Raw genomic sequence first — 17,031 nt, 5'->3', positions numbered from 1 at the left:
ATTGATTTCACTGTGAAATTCAAAATTACAGTATTATATTGTGAACATTACAGGTATAGACTGTAAAGTGGTAAAACAGTAATTTATTGTAAAATATTACAGCTAAATATTGTGAAATCATGGTCATATTTTACAGTGTAGGATGCAGCATTGGTTTTTATTAATGTATAATTCTATTTTAGGTAAGCTTCCACTGTATATATGTGCCAGATTTGCTCCAGTTTGTGACTCTTACAACCTCAGAACCAGTGCCTGGATACGGTTCCAGGTTCCTGCCGTGTGGACTGAGGCTGGAAAAAGGAGTCTTTTTTATTATGGTCCTTGGTCTTGGAATGACCTTCAATCAAGCCTCAAACTGATGGCTCTTGTCCCTATAGCCTGTTTTAAATTGAAGTTGTATGAGGTCCTTACCACCAGCTGCTCTTGCAGTAATAAGTAGTGCACCTTTCTTACTGTCCCAAATGCGCACAATGTAGTGACTGCTTTTCGTCTTTTGTTTACTGAGTTGTGTTTTCTGTATTTTATATGTCTGTGTTATGTGTAAGAACGTGTAACGTTGCTGCCTTCTTGGCCAGGTCAGCATTGTAAATGAGATTTGTCTCAATGTTTTCATCTGGTTAAATAAATCAAAACATTTTTTATAAAGCCATGGAAAGAGATGCACAATGCAACTTAGAGACTAAGTGACCAAAGAGAGAGGAGAAAATAGACGCAACAAGTCCACAAAGAAATGCAAAATGATGAGAAAGAGGCATGACGCCACAAAGAAGTGCTAAATTACTTCATAAAGAGGCAAAACAACTACAAAGAGACCCAGACAGACTCTAGATTGTTATACAGGGCGACTGCAAAGCGATAAAGACCCACAAGAGAACTTTGCTCCGATAAAGAAGGGACTTTTATGTCACTGTATCTCAGATTCTGTGCATGATGTGAAAGATTCTAATGTCTCTACATACTCCTATGTCGACACAAGAGGGCAGCATTGTTGTTTTTTCATGCAGATGTAACACAGACAACTCTCAGAGAAGATTTGTTGGCCTTGATGCACAATTATCCAGTTTTTTTAAATAAGGTTATTGCTGTTTTTACTGCTGGTACTGGTAGTCTACATCCAGGGTGAGATACTGATTTGAGTCTACAGAGAGTGCATTAACCAGCCTTTACAGAGATAGGGTTATTTTAGTTTAATGTTCAAACTGTTCTTCATATAAAATAGTTTGCATTCAGTAGCTATGTTTTATTTCTCTGTCTCTGAGCTGTAGTGGATTTGAAATGAAAGTCACTCCCACCACCAAGAGCTGAAGATGCATGAAGTGACTGCTGTATGGGAGCTAATGTCGGCCTCATAGAGTCATACAAGAACCTCCCTCGTATGAAACAGCGTACAGAGTGCTGAGCTGTGACCTGACCTGAGGTTCTGATACGCACCACCGGCACAGACGCACAGAAACTACATGAGCCCCAGTCAGAGGGGAAGTGAAACTCAAATGTTCCCCTTTCCTAATACAGATGTTCAATTATATACATAGTCACTAAGAAAAAAAGGCCATCTCTGATGAGAGATTAATGTAAAACAGGATCTACAGTGTGACACTATGTGACTAGTACTGTGTTGCACATTTATTAACCAGGCAATACAATACAATGCATAGATCAGGGGTGTCTTGTACATTTTTAATTGACCCTCATCGAATTCTAAAAGTATAATGGAATATGGCCCACACCTGAAACTTCAGCTTGTCTTATAATATACTTCTTAAATATATATGTTGACATATATTACATAGTAGTATTCATGTGGCAATAAACCCACTTTTCAAATACATTTAAGTTGAAAACATTTTCTAACAAATCTTACTTGATGAAAAAAAGCCCAATAACTTATTTGCATAACAAGCTTGAAATATATACTTCATATTTCCCCTTATCTTAAGCAATCTGAGGCTCCTGTTTTAAGGGATGAGCTGCCAACACTTTTTACAACAAAATAAATGAAACCCTATGGAGAGCTGTGCGCTTTTTTACTTAAATCATATTCAGGTAACAAGCATGATTTACATTTGATTGATTTAACTTATAACTTAATTTATGAGGCAAAATACCTCACCTCTAGTGAGTGGCCCAGCCCTTTGTATGTGTTTCTCTATGTGGCCCCTCATTGAGGTAACATCATCCAGTCTTGACAGACCTGTTAGATATTAGATGTCTCTCTGTTGCATGGCATGCTGTGTCTCTTTTCAGTGGATTTGATAACAAGAAGGGACATCCTAGAGAATCAAACACTCAGTGGATATTGAGTTCAATGTAGATCGATTTGCCAGCGGGGGAACTGTTAAACTGTTCATGAGATACTTCAGAAAGAAGTGGAAACAAGGAAAGATGTTTGCAAAGAAAAGAACGTACCTAGAAGAGCATTACCCTCACATTTCAGAGTGACTCTGAATGACCAAATGATGTTCAAGAGATGTTAAACCGTAACTAAAACTCACCTCAACTGCATTTTGGTTCCTCAAGGACAGGTGTCTGTGTGACGTGTGACATGTCATTTGCATGATTGTAATGCTTCACTGCTCCTCACAGTTTTAAGGTCTTGAGTCACGTAGAGTCTGAACCGTGTTCCTGCACTCATCCTGAGAACTGGAGATCATGTTGTCAGTAACTCTGCTTGTCATGTTGGGCTTTCTGTGTCAGGGTGAGAGACTTTGAAAATGTATCATCTGAAATTATAGGAGTAATGTATGTGTGGTTCAATGTGTGTCTTTGCTTTTCATGTTTGCATCCAATGTGCTTTGTCTTTAACTCTTTCTATTATCATTTAAACTGCTGCTCCATGTTGTTGGTTATCTAACATTTCACTTCTCATTTCAGAGTCTTCTGCCAACAATTTCCTGACTCAGACTGACTCATCCAAGTCTGTGAGTGCTGGAGGGACTGTGACCATCAGCGCTACAGGGAGCTCAGATATTGAAGATGATCTCAGTTGGTATCTTCAGAAACCTGGACAGGCTCCTAAACTTCTTATATACAAAGCATCAACTCTGTTCTCTGGAACTGAGCCTAGATTCAGTGGTACTAGATCTGGTGCTCAGTACACTTTAACCATCAGTAACGTTAAGGATGTTGATGCAGGAGATTACTATTGTCTTGGTGCTCATGGTGGTGGCACGTTCACACAGTGATTTAGAGCCGTACAAAAACCTCCTTCAGTCTGAAGCAAAGCGTCCTGCTGCAGCTGCAGAGGTGAAGAGACTGAGAGGAGGAGAACTGGTCCAGTGAACACAAGAGTCATCAAGCAGAACCACCATGAATCCAAATAAAGCTGAACCACACTCACAGACACTCTTCAACACCCTGTTTAAACTATATTATTGTCATTAAATTCAGTCTCTTTTTGAGTGAGCTGGGAAAGTTAGATTGATGTTGAACTATAGCCACTGATATCAACATATATTTAACAGTAACTTTATGAATCTGTACAAAACAATTAATGATATTACCGCAGTCCAAACATACGCAACACAATTTAAATCATTTGAAGTACTGTAAACACAATGTTGTTGTTTACACTCCACTGTGTATTTGAATAGATGGAGTATTTAAAAGACTCAATCTATTAAAATGTGTTGACATAGTAAAGCTTAAAACAGTACTGATTATGCACAACATTTTCCATAACAAAATGCCTCCTAACATTCAAAAGCAGTTCCAAACCACAGTCAGGAAATACCCAGCTAGGCATCCTGACTGGTTGTGTAGCAAGCCCTGCAGAACAACCATCAAATCACAGCTGATCCATAAACGGAGTTAGAACGTGCAATGGACTTCACCCAGACCTTTCAAGTATCACTTGTCATCAACAATTCAAAACTAAATACAAATATTCTATTCCCGGAATCCTTTTTATTATTATTATTTCTTTAGAACTAATACCTTCAGTTTGTGTATTTATTTAATATGGTCTACATTACTTTACATCTATTTTGTCCTTATTTCTTTTCATCGTTATGGGGTTGAATTATTATTTCAGCCCTGGAAATTACCTTGCAATATTTGTATTGGTGTATATGAGTGCATGTGTATTTGTGTACTTATACACTTGAACATCTGTATATTTTGTGTAAGTGTGAACATACAGTATGAATGTAAAAAAAGTCACTTGAAAATAAGTGTTCATAATGTTTATATGCATATATTATTATTATCATTATTTATTTGCCAAGTACATGTGTACATATGTATATATTTATATATAGTATTTTCATTTTCAAAAATGGAAGTTGAAACTGCTATTGACATGTGCAGAAAATGACCCTATCGTTTTTCTTATATATATATGCATTTATTATTTTCTTGCCCTAACTTTTATATATTTTTTTCTCCAGTTTTCTTTAGTTTTCTTTATTTATTTGTACTCCTTCATTTCTATACGTTTTTGACGCAATAATGCCAATGTTATATTAGGATGATTCACAGGAGGGCTACTTCCCATAAGCTTCAGCCCTCCCGCTTCTACTAATGTTGTTCATCTTTGTGAGTATGAATTATAATTCTTTTTTTGTATGAATTTAGTAGAATAAAAGAATAAAAAGAAATAAAAGAAATTGTCCCACAATCATAAAGGATATTAATATAATACGAGGTTTCATACTGAAGGTATTAATACATCTTTCTCACAATGAACATATGAATTAAAGAAGTACAAAGACACAGTCTCATTTTAATCAACATTTTTATTTAATGATGGTTTAAAGCTCACGCCACATTTGAGATGAATGATGAGTTTCTGTTGGAGTGAAACAAATGAAATCCAGTTGAATTGTGAGCTGATGAACAAACAGGAGAATATGCAGGAAGTGAGGATTAGAGAGCAACACTAACAACTGAGCAGAGACAGCAGCAACATGTGAGCAGAGGAGATGTGTGTCTTCATGAAGATCTCTAGCAAAGCAGCGGCTTCCTCTCCAGACAGGAAGTGATGCTCTACTCCGAGCAGCGGGCAGGGTCCAGGCTTTGAGTGACAGGGCTCTGTCCACTCAGACTGGCCTCACAGCTCACTGAGCCCGCCCCCCTCCAGCTCTCTGCAGAGAGGCTCAGGGTGCTGCTCCAGCTGTAGCGGCCGTCGCTCCCCAGGACCTCCGGGCTGTGGGACCCCCCTGAGGAGCTGCTGCTGCCCCCCAGCTTCCAGCCCAGCTTCCAGGCGGAGGGGAAGCCCCCGCTGGCCAGACACACCACGGTGGCACTGCCCTGCTGCAGCTCCTCTCTGGAGGGGGGGAGGACGCTCAGGGTGGGCTGCTGCACACCCACTGGAGCAGGGAGGGAGGGGGGAGGAAAAGGGAGACATTAGAGTGAAAACTTGATTATAAGGTCCTTTTTTGATGTTGTCATTTTGCTGCTGTCAAATCCTTGTGTCAGTACTTTACGATACCAGTCACCTCTGTGGAAACATTGGTATCACTGCCTTTTTTTATTTACATTTGAGTGTTGTACGTCTTTTAAAAGAACATCCATAACATTCATCTGTTTGCAACTTACACATTATTTATCTAATATATCATATTCCAATTACTTGTATCTAGACTCTCCTTGCTCTATTGTATCTGTGCTATTGTGCTGCTCTGTTGGAGGAGCCTGTGACCTAAGATGCTCATTGAAGTATCTGCACTGTAGCTATGTACACATGACAAGAAAAGCCTTGAAGCCTTGAATCCTTATATTTCATCAAATATAACAGAATAAGTTGTGCTGCTGTTACTCTCATAAATCACTCAGGATCAGACCCACATGATTCAAGTGTGAATGACTGACTTTGTGTAAAGTGTGCAAGCTAAAGATTCATTGATAATAATGATTGAATATCTTCACATGTGTGATGATGTTCTTTAAACTGACAGAGCTGAACGTCTCAAGTGAAAACAGTTCAAACATTTATCATCTGTCTCTTTCACTTCCTTTTCACTGCATGTCAAATCAATGAACCGTGAACACGACGACAAGCTGCATTAACTGATACAATCACAAGTTTAAATGAATCCGTATTTAACTTGAATTCAACTAAATAGTTGATATTTTAAAAGACAATAGATAAATAATGTAAATAAATAAAATATTGTGAACTACAAATGTAAAACTGAATGTGGCGGAGACGTCACGCGTTAACACATTTTAATAAATAAAAACATTTAGTATAAAGTTGTTATGATAATAAAATATAATATAGACAATAAACAAGTTATTTGCTTTAAAAAATGTATTTGTACGAAACGAACAATTGATATAGAAGTCTGCAAAGGTTCCTTTCAGATTACAAGAGGAGCTTAATACAAAAATATAAAAATGGAATCTAAGTTTTTTTTAACTTGAGTCTCATTTAATAATTAATGAAAGTTATATATTTGCTAATAGTTGTATAAAATACAAATCTCTGGTACTTACAGTCAACGATGAGTTTGGTTCCTCCACCAAAAGTGTACCACAGTGATACAAACTCATTGAGTGGCCGTACAAAAACCTCCTGCACTGTCAGCAAGCATGTATCACTGAGAAAGCTCCCTGATCTCACTGATAACAGAGACACATATACAGTTTTTAAATCAACAAAGCTTTTCTAAAGATATGGATTACATCTCTGGAAGAATTAAGATGATTTATGTCATTTCTCATCACTTTTCTACACCTGGCAGAGAAACCATTACAGTCTTCTACACAACTAACTTTGTCAGTTTTATATTAGTTTCTACACGGTTAAATGAACACGAGGCTTTTCAATAATAGTTATTAACAAATGTATTTGAAACAGAACTGAAACATGTTATTTATCTACAGTGAATCTCTGTATGTATGTTAATGTCAGACAAACAGACATATCATACCAACCACAGTGGACACAAACTCAAATCCTCATCTCCACTCCTGATATAAATATGTTCTTCCATTCAGATGATAGACGGTGTAAATCCAGACAGTGTTCCTCCTGGTTTCGTGTCCCACGTTGCCTTCAGTGTGCTGAGAGCAGAGACATCATTTCCATAGAGAGGAGGCTTTGCATGGTCAGCTGATCCTCCAGTGAACTGAGAAGGTTTATATTCCTGTGAGTTCAACACTGCAGGACTCACATGTGTCAGTCAGCAGAAAGCACCATGACTCTCATCACCATCCTCATCTGGACGCTGGCCTGCTGCTGTTTCACAGGTTCATTCACTCAGCAACATTTCAAACATCATGTGCTGCCTTTCCTCTCCTTTATTTCTGCTGAGAAATCAATGATCTGTTTCTGTGTGCAGGATGCAGCGGTCAGACTGTGACTGTGACTCAGCCTGCAGTCGAGACGTCTGCTCCAGGATCCACCGTCACTCTCACCTGTAAAACCAGCAGAGATGTTGGAACTTGTAGTGGTAATAATTATATGTTCTGGTATCAACAGAAATCTGGACAGCCTCCAAAGCTCCTGATAAGATATGCGAGCACACTTGAATCAGGAACAGAACCTCGGTTTAGTGGCAGTGGAAGCGGCTCTGACTTCTCTATGACCATCACTGGACTGAAGGCTGAAGATGCAGCAGTTTACTACTGTAAAAGTATTCACTCTGGCCCAGTGTTCACACAGTGATTTGAAGTCGTACAAAAACCTCCCTCAGTCAGACTAAAGAGACTCTGAGCTGTTACAGCAGGAACCACCTGCAGCTGCTGAAGAGGAAGAGACTGACACAGCCCACTGAACTCAGAGCTGACTGGAACCCACCCAGCACTATTCACTTCTTATTCTTAAATATACATATTGTAGAGGAAACTTCTGTGTAGCTATGCAGTGGGAGTCACCGACTCAGGAAGGAGACACGGTAGGAGCAGTAGCTTTGATGTCAAACACTGGTGGTTTATTTGGAGTTACGGCCGGAGGATTCACATCACAAGTCCACAGCAGTCCCGGTGAGACTGCACGGGTGGGTTGCCACGTCAATTCTGGAGAGCCTATCTCTTGCTAGCCCATTTAACTGGTTCCACAGAGAGTCATCAACATGTTTTGATAAGATAGCTTTAGATAGTTTGGGCACACTAAGTTACCAGCTTCCGCCACTTATGGCCTTGCATAGGTCATGCCCTGGAGTCCTCAGACAACAGAGAAGGAAGTGTCCCAGTGTACCCACAATACAGACCATCTGTGACCCAGTATTGACCGGTCACAGAATGGGAACAATAACATTATTGTCTGAAGCAGCCTGTGTCCTTAAAGGAGGTAAACAGACGTCAAGGTTTGTCCTGTATGTCACATCTTGGCGTCTACGATAATTATTTCCCTAACACATATGTTAATGGATTAATGAGGTTAAACCCAGTCCAAAACACATTATATGTAAAACACAAAACACATTATATGTAAAAGCAGCATTATACACAAACCTTATTGTGATCTCTGCTTCCCCGAATTAAAACAACAAACGCTCTTTAGCTTTTCCCCACATGTCTCCACTCGGTGTGCTTCATGCCTTGACTGGCATTGATCCGGACCATTGACCTTGTATAAAATTCACACATGGACCTTTAACAAAAAAGTTTGAGTACCCCTGACCTACAGTGTGACACTATGTGACTAGTACTGTGTTGCACATTTATTAACCAGGCAATACAATGAAATGCATAGATCAGGGGTGTCTTGTACTTTTTTAATTGGCCAATTTAAAAGTATAATGGAATATGGCCCACACCTGAAACTTGAACTTGTTTTATATTATAATTCTTAAATATATATGTTAACATATTACATAGTAGTATTCATGTGGTAATAAACCCACTTTTCAAATACATTTAAGTTGAAAACATTTTCTAACAAATCTTAGTTGATAAAAAAAGCCCAATAACTTATTTGAATAACAAGCTTGAAATATATACTTCAAATGTCCCCTTATCTTAAAATGTGTTGACTTAGTAAAGCTTAAAACAGTACTGATTATGCACAACATTTTCCATAACAAAATGCCTACTAACATTCAAAAGCAGTATATTCCTCACACATTTCACATTTATATATTCAGTTTAATATGTAATATTCCATCTGTCACATACTTATATATAATACCTTGCTTTATATCTTGTTATTGTTCATTTGTTAATTAAAAATGTATATGTTCTACTTTCTTGTTTATTTCTTTAAATGTGTATTGTACAATGCCATGTCTTTGTATGCTGCTGCAACACAAACATTTCCCAAACTGGGATCAATGAAGTTCTCTCTTATCTTATCTTAATAACCAGAGGAGACTGTGAAGTCCATCGTAGACGGACAACTTTTGGACAAAATGTCCGCTCCATTAAAGGCAGCTCGTTGTGGAATAGCCTCCCAACTCAGATACGGGATGGTCCCACTCTCAATAGTTTTAAAGGTCAACTCAAAGAATGGTTGAGCAACAAACAGACGTGTAATCACCGCTAAATGCACTTTAACACAGGGGTCCACTGTCCGGGTTCAAATAAACGATTAAATGAAATGAAAAATGAACCTTAAAATAAATTCTAAAACGAGTTGGGAGCCAATGTAAGGATATGAATTTTAGTAAATGTGAAAACAAGACAGTATAGAAAAATAATTTATTAAGAACATGCAATCCAGTGAAGGCTTTTTTTTGTCTTTTGCTGAATTCACTTTATGGACTTAAAAAAACAGCAGATAGTTAAAGTTACATTTAGAAATTCAGCGTTAGAAGTTTAAACGTTAAAAGTTCAAAAATATGCCTCCTTTACTACAAAATATTTTTAATTGCACACTCTAAAATATTACCAGGATTTCACAATATTTAGCTGTAATATTTTACAATAAATTACTGTTTTCCCACTTTACAGTCTATACCTGTGTTGTTCACAATATAATACTGTAATTTTGAATTTCACAGTGAAATCAATACAGGCACAGTTAATTACTGTGAATGTACAGGATAAATGATTACCAGGATTTCACAACATGTTACTGTATTATTTCACAGTACAATACTGTATTCAGACCATCCTCTGTGATAACACAACAAATTAAGTGATTTTCTTGCTTTTACCGCTCTTGCTTGGCTTTAAATACTAATGTATTTATTTGGTGCAGGTTTTACTTAAATTGAAAGGGGCAGGCGCTGCATGTGCCTTAAAATAAACTATGCAACATATAAATCTATGTAAAATTGAAATTGTTGTCTTGGCTTATTGTTTCCAGGTGCTTCCTGGGCGTTAATCCCAAGACGGGCTCGAAAGCCAAAAAGAGGCATGGCAATTTAAACCCCCATGTCAGCACATTCTTCAGAAAATTGTTGACTTCGAGTGGATGTCTGTGTAGACATTTCTTCCCCTCCTTGTTTTATTTTCTGTCTCCCTGCTGCGCAGGTGCACCTGGTCTGCCCCTGGCTCCGCCTCTGCCCAGGTGTTCCAAATTCCACTCAGCCGTGTATATATAAAGAGAAGCTGGAGGAGAAGGATGTCTCGCCTATCCTAACGCCGGGAGACACTCTCCTTAGAATACCTCTTTGCCATTTTGAGCTGGAGGCCATATTTTTGCAGATGTGTTTCTGGAGGACCTGGTAGTCCAGTTTTCGTGGCTTTATTTTGTTCCCCATAGGGTTTATAATTGATTTCTGGTTAGGGGGGGGAAGCTCTGGGTCCTACGGCGTGTGGCTGGCTCGGGTTCCCTCCTTCTGTTTGTTCCTTTTGGCCAGTCCTCCAGACCTCTTTTTGTTTCCCGTTTCGCTTGTGTGAGCAAACGGCTGATTATCAATAAATGCTTGTTTTCAAGTACCGGTTATTGCGTGTATTCTTTCATGTTGCGGGTCTCAGTACGAGCCACTACCGCGGAGTAGAGGTTGGGACCGTAACAACATGTCCAAGACACTGTGAAATGTACTTTGCACTTCAATGGAGTAATACAAAATGAAAGCTTTAGCGCAAGTTCAATAAGGAAGACCTAACACGAGTCACTTATGGCGCATTTCCACTGCAACGGGGTAGCCCCATTTAAGCGTCCCTAAGCATCCTCGCTCAGGCCTCGGGCTGCCTCGCTGGCCGTCCGAGGCCGTGGCGCATATCCATTACAGTTTAGGACCTGGGGTAGCAACGCAGTGTAGGCGGGGCGATCGGCTTCACATTTCGCGTTGTTCCGTCGAACTCCCGCTGGATTTTATCGTCCCCAATGAGATGTAGGAACGTCGTCACCTCCTCGGTCGACCACGGTGTGCTTTTCTTTGACGTTGCCATTTTTGTAGCTCCTCCGTTTACAAAAATGCTGTTTATAAAAATGCTGCAAGCTTGCTTCTAGATATATATGCGACGCTAGGGATGATCTCGCGCGCGATCTTGTGACGATTCTCTCTGACCAATCAGCAGTCGAGAGTGTTGACGTCACTAGTTCAGCCCTGGCCCTGGTCTGATAGAACCACGATTTTATGGGGCCGGAAAAAGAGGGAAAAAGTACCCACTAGCCGGTACTAGGCTATATGGAAAGGCCACCAAAAACTGGCCTGGCCACTTGAGGACAGTTAAGGACGCTTAAACGGGGCTACCCGCTGCAGTGGAAATGCGCCATTACACGTCACTCTATGGCTCCCTTCCTCCCTCATTAAATACGAGGGCGTCACCCCTCAGCAGCCAATCGCTGCACATGCTAAATTCCTTAAATGCCTGCTCTTCCTCCCTGTCAGTTGTCATTGCAGATGATCACACGCAATGATAGTACTACAATACTCCTTCTCGTGAGAAAAACCGTAAGAAACAACTAGCTCAAGATGTCCAACTCGGACAATTCGGAACACAAACCTTCTCTGGAAGTCTCCGATCCCGGTTCGGCACCCCATAGCGGCTTATCAACAGAGGCAGACTTCCTCATCGCCCGGCTCCTGCAGCAGGGCTTTCCCACAGCCCCAGGCCTCACTCTCTCTCAGCTGCGAGAGCTCTCGGACCAGGTCTCCAGCGTAGCTCCCCAGTCCGGGGCAGCAGCTCTAGTCAGCTCCCCAGAGAGCAGGGCGAGGACGAGGCCGCAGCCGCGGAGGTAAAAAAGGGCAGGAAGTCGAGCCCTCCAGGATCCCGTCCCCCTCCAAAAATCCACCCCTTCTCAGGCTCGCCAGGCAGGGAGTGTCACAACCCCTTACGGAGCCTACACACGGCAGCGTGCGTTGCCGCTTCAACGCTTCTGCCCATTCACTTTGAATGGGGTGACGTCACGATTCGCCGAACTGCATTGTGGGAGCAAAGCGTAGCTTCTCTCGCGGTGCTCGCTGCAAAAGTAGAGCAATGTTCTACTTTTGCCGCTTCGACGGAGGCGTCAGCCAATCAAATCCTGCGTATGCAAATCTGACATTACAAGCGCTAGCCAATCAAACCGCGTGTATGTTGGGAGAGCTAGACCGCAGTTATTTCCCATATGTCAAAAAATGGAGGAGAAAATGATCGTGGCGGTACTATATGACCAGTCCCTCTTTACATACAGGGATACAAACCGGAGGAGCCAGGCATGGGGGGAGGTGGCAGAGACAGTGGGTGAAACTGGTCGGTTTTCGCCTGTTTGGGGAGTTTATATCCAGTGTACTTCGTTTGAATGGACAGCTAGCAAGCATAGACAGTATATTTAGCCAGCATGGATGTAGCATGAATGCTTTGCTTTGTATGTCCGGGGCGGGACATTCATGTGATTGGTTGTTGGTCGCGTTGTTCGTAAAAAATCCCCAAGCTTCAGACACGCCCACCGCCAAGCAGTAACGCACGCCGCCGTGTGTAGGGGCCGTTATGGAGAGTAGCGCGGCCGGCTCCCTGCAATCCCTGGCTAGCTCCATTATAGCTATCGATGCTCGCCTCCAGGCTCTGGAAGACTCCGCCACAGGAGCTTCAACTTCCGTTGCACTCAGGTACTAGTTTTAAAGAAACATTTTGCACTCACCCTTACACAGGGTTGGGTTGTAACCAGGGTCGGCTCTAGAACAACTCGAATGGGGGGGCAATCATTTACCAAGGGGGGGCACACACTGCCGTCAACAACCAACACACAAACACCAACGCAACTTCAATTTAAAAAAACATGCTGTAAAGTCTATTGTCTTTCACACAGATTGCAGGGGTGTAGTGCTATTGTATAGTGCACCTATGACTTGTGCATACATGCACGGTTGTGGCACGACCACCAAAACAGAAACATATAAGGACAGAGGGTGTGGTTTTCTCATACTGATATTCTGCACAAACTGTGCTGTTGTATTTGCTGTAAAGTGTCTTTACTGTAGGTTATTTTTGTATTATACTGTATATACAGCACTTTGGCTCGACCAAAAATCGTTGAAAAATGTACTATATAAATAAAACTTGATTTGATTTGATATGGACATAGGCCATCATATAAAAAGTGTGCAAATGTATTTAGTATCCTATCCATGTGAACATGTTTTAGGTGGGGGTGGACCTAACCTCCTCTAGGAGGGTCTGGGGGCATGCTCCCCCGGGAAGATTATTTTTAAAATATTGAAGTTAAATGCATCAATCTGGTGCACTTTGAGAGCAAAATGAAGAGATCTATGGATAGTCTACATCTCTCAGCATCCATATGAAACAGAACTGTACACAGATTTACTTTTTCTTTATGGATATTTCACTAATCATTCCCCTTTTAAACTGTATTCTTGTGTTACTGTCCTATAGTATTTCATACCCGTTTTTCATTGATTCTCTCTTTAATAACTATAATGATCATATAAAGGTATTCCTCGAAAATACTTACATAAATGGTGACCAAACCGTTTGAGACCCACTGAGATAACTTACACTAAAGTGAACTATCTAAACACTGAGAGAGTCCTTACCTCACTGAGCTGACGTTATAAGATCCTCTCAGTCTGACAGGAGAGGACTCTCCTCCACCTTGGTGTAGAAACAGCCCTTTATATCCGTTAGCATAGCTAGCTAACCAGATGCTAACCACAACATTCCACGTTACCGCTCGCGCACTCACAAAATGCGCTCGTGCCACACACACACAGAGCTTGAATGAAACACAGAGACCCATGTACTTGTACTGTACTGTATATCATATTATTTTTGATGGCTTTACTGTATAATCAGTGTAACAGATTAACAGATCGCCACTGGGCTTTCATCTAAACACTCAGCCACGTAATGATAACAAAAAAAAGGTCGGGGGTCATTGGTCAAGCAACACACCAATCAGAGAGCAGCAGTGAGCTGTGTTTTATATTTGTATTATTTATTTCTGATGTATTTCACACAAAAAACCTTTAGTGGAAACGTTTTCACTTAGCCTATATGATAAAAAAAAGAAAAAATCGGCAAAGTGGCAAGGCTTGCCCACCCTGCGTTGGGGGGGCACAGTGACTCATTTGGGGGGGCATGGCCCGCGAATGACCCCCCATGACGCCGACCCTGGTTGTAACGGAATACATGTACGGTGTTACGTAATCAGAAAAAAAATCAGTATATTCAGCTGGTGTTACATTTGAAAAACGAGTAATCTGAGTGCAGTTACTTTCGTAAACCTGAAGTGAATACTTATTGGAATTATTGGTGGAAAGTTTCCTCACAATATGTAATATTCATTACCGGCAGAACCGTGTGCACTGCACACTGCACAGCGCTGCAGCGTATCTGTGAGCGAGAGATGCAGCGTGTCCGTGAGGCCCCGCCCCGCACGCAGATGAGAGAGAGAGAGTTCTCTTTCAAAACATATTGAAAGGTAGAAACGGAGACGTTTAGATAAAACGTGGAAGATAACGTTTATGTAGCATTTATTTATTGTCGAAATGATGACATTTATAACGGGATCAAATATAACTGAATGGCCTGCTGCTGCCGAATGCATGGGGCAAGTAACTGGGAACATTTTTAAAAGTGATTACATCGTTTCAGATAATAAATAATAATGATAATGCATTCTATTTAGGGGCGCCTTTCAAAGCACCCAAGGACACCTTACAATGCATAACATATTCCAAGGAAAGGTTTTAAGACCGTACAAAGAATGCAGTCTGGGTGAGTTTTTCTTTTTATGACACTAAAATGTTGTGTTTGTGCTCTTCATAAGCCATTAAAACAGTAAAATATGTGTCTCCTGTTCACCAAAACATACCCATCTGTTATGGAAAATAAAGTATTCTAAAGAGAAAGAAGAAAAAGAAAAGATAAAAAGAAGAGGAAAGAAAAAAAAGAAAAGGAAGTATTCTAAAAGTAATCTGCCACCGGTACCGGCGGGATTGTGGTTAGTTTCTGATGTGCAGAAGAAAAATCTGGCCCACCCTATATTTTTACAGGCCCACCCTAAAGTACATTTCTGCCTACGCTACTGGTCCGCACAGCAGCAACAACCAATCACATGAATCTCTTGCCCCCGACACACAAAGCAATAGCAATGTTAAAACGAAGTAAACTGGAAAAAAAAAAAGTTTTCACCCACTGTCTCTGCCACCTCCCTCCATGCCTCGCTCCTCTGGTTCGTATCCCGGTAGATGAACAGAGACTGATCATACAGCACCGGGTGATTCACTACCGCTATAATGAATTTTCCCTCACATTTTTGGAATATGAGGAATTACCTGCGTAGTCTCTCCCAGCATACACGTGGTCTGATTGGCTAGCGCTTGTACTGGCAGATTTGCATAAACGGGATTTCATTGGCTGACGCTTCTGCCGAGGCGCCAAAAGTTGAACATTGCTCAACTTTTTGAAGCGAGCAACGCCAGCAAACGCTCCACGTCGCTTCCCAAAATACAGTTCTGCTAAAAGTGACGTCACCCCATTCAAAGTGAATGGGCAGAAGCGTTTGGAAGCTGTAACGCACGCCACCGTGTGGACGGGCCGTCACAGTGGCTCTGCGCCAGAAACATCAAAAATAAATAAATAAATAAAAACATTCTGGAATATCACCCCTCCACTCCCATTAACATCCCTCAGCTAGCAGCTGCGCTATCTACAGATTCCGTGTTCGTTGACTATCTCCCGTCAGGGCTCTCCCAAGGCTTCAGGGTAGGAGTCCTCCCATCTCCCACAGTGACTTTCGTAGCAAGAAACTTACAGTCAGCCGCTAAAGAACCCAACATAGTTTCCCAGCTCATCGACAAAGAACTTCTCAAAGGATATATAATCGGTCCTTTTAGCTCCTCCCCCTTCTCAGTGTTCCGTTCAAATCCCATCGGAATAGCCACACGTAAATAAAAGGCTGATTTTCGATCTGTCCGCTCCCTGCTCCGGCCCGTTCTGCAGCGTCAATAGCATCATCCCTCCAGATCAGTTCTCCCTTCACCATGCCTCAGCGGATAATGCAATAAAGATGATCAAGTTCACAGGGCACGGAGCTCGGCTCTCCAAAGCGGACATTACCGATGCCTTCAAATCATCCCCATTCATCCGTCTCAGTGGAACTTGTTCGGTATTAAGTGGGAGTCCAAACTCTATCTTCGCGTTCGCCTGACCTTCGGGTGCAGAAGCAGCCCCCGCATCTTCAATTCCTTCTCGGAAGCGCTCTATTGGATCCTGCTGAACATCGTCAGAATCCCCTCCGTCCTTCACCTACCGGACGACTTCCTCCCCATAAACCCGCCACAGGACAGCTCAGGGATCTCACTGGCCAAGCTTAAACACTGCTTCAGGAGTGAGGTGTCCCTCTCTCCAAAGAGAAAACGTTAGGTCCCGTCACACGCTTAGAGTTCTTAGGCATCATCCTCGACTCCATAGACATGAAGGCGTCTCTCCCCTCCGACAAATTGCAGCGCATCCGGGACATCACCAAGTCATACTGCGAGCAACAAGTTATCACAAAACAACAGTTGCTCTCCCTTCTCGGACACCTCAACTTCGCCATGCACGTCATCCCCCAGGGGCGCTCGTTCATCTCCCGCCTCCTGGACGCAGCATCAGCGGTCGACAACCTCCATGACTGCGTTTTCTTAGATGAAGGCTGCCGCTCAGACCTTCGGTTCTGGTCCCTCCTGCTCGCCCACTGGAACGGAGTTACTTTCTTTTACGATGGCCTCGTGCGTTCCTCTGACTCAATGAGGTTCTTCACGGATGCCG

General features: G+C 41.7%; 1 long non-coding RNA gene across 1 annotated transcript; it reads right to left on the bottom strand.

Annotated features, from left to right (window-relative positions):
- Window positions 1-5,132: 5,132 nt before the first annotated feature.
- On the bottom strand, window positions 5,133-7,597 carry LOC117535080. Its single transcript, XR_004567366.1, has 3 exons — window positions 7,488-7,597; window positions 6,436-7,359; window positions 5,133-5,306 (listed from the first exon to the last, which is right to left on the bottom strand). It is a non-coding gene; the product is annotated as an uncharacterized LOC117535080 (long non-coding RNA).
- Between the last annotated feature and the right edge of the window lie 9,434 nt (window positions 7,598-17,031).

The sequence above is a fragment of the Gymnodraco acuticeps genome, unplaced genomic scaffold, assembly GCF_902827175.1.
Source record: "Gymnodraco acuticeps unplaced genomic scaffold, fGymAcu1.1, whole genome shotgun sequence".
Lineage (NCBI taxonomy): Eukaryota > Metazoa > Chordata > Actinopteri > Perciformes > Bathydraconidae > Gymnodraco > Gymnodraco acuticeps.
This window is presented reverse-complemented; position numbering and strand designations above follow the sequence as displayed.